This window comes from Juglans microcarpa x Juglans regia, chromosome 8D (genome assembly GCF_004785595.1).
Source record: "Juglans microcarpa x Juglans regia isolate MS1-56 chromosome 8D, Jm3101_v1.0, whole genome shotgun sequence".
In the NCBI taxonomy this organism is placed as follows: Eukaryota; Viridiplantae; Streptophyta; class Magnoliopsida; order Fagales; family Juglandaceae; genus Juglans; species Juglans microcarpa x Juglans regia.
The window spans coordinates 13,689,948-13,698,103 of NC_054608.1; positions in this window are offsets into that span (position 1 = coordinate 13,689,948).

Genomic DNA, 8,156 nt, shown 5'->3' on the forward strand with positions numbered 1-8,156 from the left:
CTTACAATTATATACCGAGTATTCAAATTTCGTTAATTAATTACCTTTTCTCATATATATCTAAACTTGACATGATTGACAACATGCATTGATAAATGTTATATAAGCTAGCTAAATCAATTTCTTTTAACAAGAATATATTACAAGAAAACTTCTTATTTATACCCAATTATTTCTTGTGAAAATTATTATTTTCTATTAAAATGAATTTATTTTCGTCATAAATAGTCATTCTCGTCACAAATAACAAGAGCACAGCTAGGGACTATGGCTAGGCATGGAGGAGCTTGACGGCTGCTGGTGGAACTTTGGTGTTGAGGGGGAGGCGGCATGGTGGCTAGAGGGCGGCAGTTCTAGGCCAAATGGGTGGAGAAACCCATGGGAGAGTGAGGGGAAAAAGAGAGGTAGCTAGGGTTTTAATCCCAATCCTTTATCTTGGGATCTTCAAAACGATCTAACGGTGGGTTTTAAATACTGATTTGAAAATGCGTAAACACTAACTTAATTGAAAACACTGAGAGGAATTAAGATAGAATATTATATCATAAATTTAAATTCAACTTTAGTCTATAAAATAATATTCTTTCATCATTAATAAAATGATGAAGTTTTGCTAATTACTTTTAAGAGAATAAGAAATTATTTTATAAAAATATATTTTAAAATAAAAATATTTATGTAAAGTGATATTACTTTAATAAGTTTTTTTTAAAAAAAAAAATCTTATTTAGAACATAATTGTATAAAAGATTGTAAAAATGGTTATATATCATGTATAATCTTCCAAAAGGAATATTATCTTTGCTAGCAGCTGATTAAGCATAGTATTAATTAAGTACTTGTGATTAATCATGTTATGTCTTGGGGAAGAACATGTTCTTTATGCCCATCATGAATGATATGTCCTTGACCCATTATCCCATCTAATTAAGTATTACTTGATTAACTTAATAGAATGAATTAAGGTTTATCATCCCTAACGTTAATTAATAACGTCTTAATCTCCTCTAGTTTGAAGGTTATAACCCCATAGATCATACATATTTCATCATAAGACCCTATCCATGGTCTTTTAGGATTAATTTATGTTGATGAACAAACTACATACATACATACATATATATAGTTTGCATTGGTTTTACAACCCGTAATTAAAGAGAGCCATGCATGCATCAACAATCTTTTAGAAAAAAATTATTATACTTAATTTGTATTTTCCAAAACTCATGAGATTTGGAAAATACAAAGTATAATAACTTTTTATCATCCATACAAAGGATAATCGATCATCCTTTTGATATGGATTCTTCAAAAATTATTATTTTTTTATATATTAATAATACAAATTCAATTTCAAACTACAAGTTTTCATCAAATAGCAGTACCCTCCAAGCGATTCTAGTGATAGTTGATCAAATTAATAAAAAGTAAGTACTTACATGTTACAAACTCGATGCCAAATATTAATGCATGCAGAATCCTGAATATTGTAACTTTTTAATAATCTAACGTGCAATATCTAACCAATGGTAGTTTAGGTGTCACATTGCTAAATAAAGTTGTAGTTAATTAAGAGTACTAGGAAATGACTAATTTCTCCCATGTTTTTAATATGAGAAATGCATGCTTTAATTAATAGATCGATCGAGATCTCTTAAAAGTATATAGTCTAATTTGGTCATAAACAAATATTAATTCTAAGCCGTTGATCATTTTCAATCTTAAAATTAATTAGAAAGTGAAAATTGCATTTTGTTCCCCAAGTTTAACCATTATTTTTTAATTTATATATGAAACTTAATTTCATCTATATATATATATATATATATATATTGTATCGATCTATAGATCAGACTGACGACCAAGTACTTGCGTTTGAGTGTGGCTTGCACAAGCGCCTCGTATCTGGCTATGGAAATCTAGAGCATTATCTCTCTAGTTTGTGATCTCTGTTTTGCTGGCCGTACGATCCACTCTTATATATGGATGGATTGGCTTAGGCGGAAACCTCTTTTAGAGCCTAGGGTGGATGGCCCCGCCCAGAAGGTGGTGGTTGGCTGCCATGCACTCGTCGTAGTGGCTAGGATTGATGTGCCAACCAAGCTAACAAGTCGGCCGGCTTTGGGGGGGCTAACCACCGCAACGGTAAAAGAATCCGACCATGACCTTAAGGCAGTCTCAAAAGTTTAATTAACATTTAAATAAATGGGAGTTTTTCAAATTTCACTTGAACAAGCTTAATGCAGTGACAATTGCCATGGATTCTAACTCATTTAACATATAAGCTGAGACGGGAGGTGCAATTTGTGAAAATGTTGCGCGTAATTTATATATAGAAAAACGATAGAGATATAACTCTTTTTACAATTATTTTATGTAAAACTATATATATTTTAAGTTTAAAATACTTAAAAAAGTAACATCACTTTACATAAATATCTTCATTTTAAATCATAATTATATAAAAAAAAAAGTTATAAAAATAATGCACGTGTATCATTACTCTTATATATAATTTAGGCCCGGTTTTGTTAGCCATTACAGATGAAAACATCTCATCTGGAGTTGTACCGTACATTAATTTTGGCTATCCAAATATAATATTTCATCTCTTAACTTTTGAAAACATCTAAACAGTTTGTAAATAGTGCCAAAACTGGCGTGAACAGTATTTAAACAGTAAAAACTGGTGTGAACAGTACATACAATTCAGGTACAAACAATGGGATCCACACATTTTTCATATCTCAAAAATTAAAAACTATCTCATCTCATCTCATCATCTCACTATCCAAACACACATTTTTTTATAAATTATTTCATCTTATTTTAACTCAAAAACTCTAATTACTATATAAAATATCTTATCTCATCTCATCTGAAATATATCCAAACCGGCCTTAAACTATATTAAGGAGTTGATATATATATATATATATACCCATTAGTCAAAAGGATGGATCATGACTTCACGTAAATTATAAATAAAAAGAAACGAAGGAAAAAGGGTTCGGATATCTTCTTTTTCCTTGTAGCTTATAATTATGAGATTAATGACATAAGCTTAATGCTTTAGAACAGTACGGGTGTGATCATACCATATTGCATGTCCCACTTTTTGTCCCTCACCAATCACTAGCTGATTTCTTTATCCCAAGTTGGTGAACTCCAATATAGCAGGCCGGCCGGCTATATATAATAGGGGCCGGGGGTGTTTGTCTACGAGGACAACCTTGTTTTGGTCGGTGAGAAAAACCTGTGATAAGCTACCACGGCATATGTTTGGATTGCACTAATTCTTTGAAAAAGACAGCTAGTCTTCATGTTATCCTGTCATTATTTCCTGTGGGCATCAAAATGAAAGTTGCAAATTATTCAACGTGGTGATGTTCATTACCATGTCTTGTCTTCTGGTTCATATTATAAATGTCTTGTTTAAAGCAGATAATTTCTTGAGAATCAGGCTTAAATATTGAGCTATTATAGATTAGGAGATCATTTTCAATATAAAAAGCTGAGATTGGATCATGCATGTTAAATATTGTAGGATTGGATATATATACTAATGATACTACTCCTAGTACAACTATTTTACACCTTATTTTATAATAAACCAATGCAATATTTGTGTTATTTCATTAAAAATAATTTAAACTCTATACAAATATATATCCTTTGTTTAAAATAAATCAGTTGTACGCACTATAAGAAAAATAAGTATTTCTAAAAGATTATTTACGACGATAATGATTATTTGTGATTAAAACAGACTTATTTTGACAGAAAAATAAAAATAACTGGTCACAAATAAACAGTTTAACATTTTCTTTACGTCCTTTAAATTTGCTTTCATTACGCGCCAATTAGGTTGAGATCAACTGGCGCCTGTGTGGAGAATATTAATTGTAGTTAACGATAGTCGAAGTCATGATCGTTTTCATGAGGCCATCACTATCTGATCATCATCTCAACTCTGGCCATATAATCTGATCAAAACGTAAACGTATCCGAAGTTGCTTGGATGGCCGGTGCATTATGCATTAAGGGTTTTTCAAAAAGGGTCCTAAAAGGTGCATGCATGTGATCAAAGTCACACCAAATTAAGAAAAGCAATTAGCATGCAGTAGTCCATTTTCCTAGCTACATTCTTGGAAACCAAACAACCCCCAGCTAATTACATATATGACATATATATCATGATCTGATCATGGCATGCACCTATTATCTCATGAATCATTACAATCTTGATACAATCTACCGACTTTCTCTTTCTGTTTCATATTTTATAGCTTAATTAAATATCAGACGTAACAATTTGCCCCTTATTAATCTTGATAGGCTATAATATATATACCCATCAAACAATATATATATATATATATATAGAGAGAGAGAGAGAGAGAGAGAGAAAGAGAGAGTACATTATTAATAATATCATTGGAGAAAGTCACTTTCCCATTGGCTACATTTCTCTCTCAAATTAACCGTCAATATATATTAGCCATACAAATAATATAATATATATATATATATATATATATATATATATATATATATAGATATGATTTTCTTTTCAAGCAAACAATCATTTCAGTTGGAGAAAATTACCCAAACGAAATTAAGGATCAGGATTAATCATGGCCATTACGAGAATCCAAACAAAACCATAATGAAACCAAGACAAATATATTAATATATATGACAATTTGGTCAATATTAATTATTATTATTATTTTTTACTTTAGTTGAGTCTAATTTCGTACTAGTGGATATATAAAGCAAGTAATTAATGCTTATTAATTAAGGGTGGCGTGGTATTAGAGTTTACTACATATCTTGATCTTGTGCTATATAGATTGATCTTCTTCGCTGAATTTTTGAAAGCTCTAGTTCTGGATGATCATCTTCTTCTATATATATATTATAAATATATATGAGGACCCAGCTGCTGGCGTGCTAGCGGCCATTGTTTAATCCTTTAGCTCTCTAGAATTGTGCAGGCAAGCAATGTCAAGCTTTGAACTCCGGCCTCCCACGCCCAAAAAAAGGAGTGATAAAATACATTTATTTTATTGACAAAATTGACCAGAATCCACAAGAAATCTCGCTTTAGAATATTGTCTTTGTTCACTATAAAACTGACCAAGTTTTTATATCAATTTTGGTATGGATTTAGGGTGTATTTAAATTTAAGATTGATCATTATAATCTAATTTACCGTATTCTATGTGTGTGTGTATGTGTGCACATGACTAGTTATTTGCGACAAAAATGACTACTTCCTGCTAAAATGAGTCAATTCTCATCGTAAATATCGTAAATAATTTGGCACAAGTAATCGTTTTTATTGTAGTTTCTTAGCTTTGTTAATAGCATATATATATATATATATATATATAGCTTTTACTTAATTATATCTAATATTATCTGTATAAGTACTTTTGTTTTTGGAAAAAAAAATCTTGAAAGGTGGATACACTACAAGAAAATTGTTTATTTGTTGCCAGCTATTTCCTGCGAAAATGATTATTTTCTGTTAAAATAAGTTTGTTTTTGTTCCAAATGGTCATTCGTAAATAATCTGTCCTAAATACCCTTTTTTTTGTAGTGATATATAAGCCGAGTGTTAAATAATTTTTCCAATTCTTTATGAATTGATTGATGGGGGGCAAGTAGTTTAGAAAAAAAATGATTAGGGCATGCAATTTGCTAGATGGCTTCTGTGTTTTGCTGACGATTTGTACACCAATATTACGTGATGATCTGTCCACTTCGGAGATATACATCATGTGAGACCATTACCTCCCTTGCCACCAAAGAAAATTAATGTTTTATGGTATTTTTAAAACTCCATGGACAATATTAAATGATTTATTTTACCACATTCTTATGATTTTTGCCTTATTATAACTTTGTAGTTATATACATGACTGATCAAAGATCAGCTAATAATTAATTAAGTAATTTATAACATATATATATTATATATATTGGAGACTAATATTTATTCAGATCTTTATATATGCACTTCCAAAGCAAAATAAAAATAAAATTTTCAGATCTATATAATAATCGTCTGATTTATTAAGAAAAATGTTACTAATAAATATATATATATATATATATATATATATAAATGAAAGAACTAATTATGTTTAGAATATATACGAGCATGCTGGTAATAATTAAAGGATAGAATTAAAGATATTTAATTTTTATAATTGCGTACTTGACATTAATAATTATACAATTCTGTAGATCAACATGATCATCCAATTTTATGAAGGACCATAACGAGAGCTAGCTTAATATTCTCTCTCTCTCTCTCTCTCTCTCTCTCTCTCTCTCTATATATATATATATATATATATATATAGAATATTCGGAAATTTATACAAAATAAATTTGAACTATAATCTAAAAAGTCATGTAATTTGTACATGAGAGAGACATAATGATTCCTTGGAGATATATCAGTACAGGCTGTAGGCTCATTTGCACAGTTCACATTGTGCAGCCAGCCACTTACGATCGATCAAATGGTTGAAATAATGAAGAAAGAGGAGGCCTACCAAATCATACACAAATAAAAGAAATAATGATAAAATTGAATGAATTTGTATAAACGCATTAAAAACTAGTTGAGTTCATGATGTGGTCATCAGTATTATATATATATATATATATATATATATATATGACTAATGAAATTGACAAAATACTAAATAGCATTTCAAAGAAAAAACCATTTTAATTTGATCAGTATCCCACCTGCATGGATTAGAAATTCTTGGTTCACAAAAACATATCATAAAATAAATTTCACGAATTGATGTAATAATTTGTTGTGACGCATCAAATTGTAAAACTCTTTTTTATTTGTGTAAGAAGATATAATATATTATAAGTAGTGTTACACGTATGTACAATTTTATGCACAATATTATATGTACTGAGTGACAGTCATATTTTATCAGTATTTTTTTAATTTGAATTTCACACTTCAAAATTTTAAATTTTCATCATTTTTTGTAATTGAAACTTCAACACATATGGTTATATAAATAAAATAGTTCTTCAACTTAGCAGCCCTATACCACACACCTATTAAGTGAAAAAAAAATAAAAAGATAAAAAATAAAAGCAGAAATGTGGTACAGGGCTACTGAGTATAATTATTCTAAGTAAAATTAAAATACAGATAGCATTTTCTATGTATTATATCAAGTTATCTCAATTTGTATACTTTATAGTGAGATCTGTTTGTGAACCTAACACTTCTCTTCTATATATATACACATATTTACATATTTACTGGTTAAAATTGAAACATTATAAAAAAAAAAGAAAAATTTCGTGACCAGTTATTAATTGACTCATTTTAATAGAAAATGAGTCATTTCAATCGTAAAATAACCAAGAGTTTTTCTTGTAATCGGAACTTGTTGAAAGTCAAATTTGTCTCTTTATGGCCGGTAATGATCATGATTTTATCTCTATCATATATGGTCAGACGGCACGACTTATGGCTAATATGATATACCAAAGTGGTCTCTACGGGAGCTATCTAGCTAGCTAACGATCGACTTGGCTTTGACTCCAGCATATATGTCCACATTGATAGCTAGGTTTCATCAGGTACCATGCACTAGCTTTCACAAAACTTATCAAATCGATCCTTTTTTAAAAGCTTTTTTTTCTAAGTCTCAAAAATGTTCAAAAGAATTATATAAATCTTATAAAGTATCTCAAAAGTACTGAGCAAATTTTGCATGTAGATCATCAGGAACTGGATTTCATGCGCGCCATTTCTTTCACATGCTAATGCTTTGTTTGCTCGTGCATGTTTTGGGTGACCTTTTAATGACAATGCAAACTTGGTGTTTGTGAAAATGTCTCACATACCGTGTGATAAAAGTTGTATCATATATAATATGCTGAAGTACAAGATGGTTATTCGTAATACAAGTCATATTGGAACATTACAAAATATAATATCTTGACACACACACAAACACACACACACATATATATATATGCATGTTATGTATGTGTTGGTTTCACTATTGTTGTCAAGTTGCGTTCATTGCCTTATTGTACCGAACATATATAGTGAAGTGCATGTCAATCAAGAAGCTTAGTGAAGATTGTTAGGA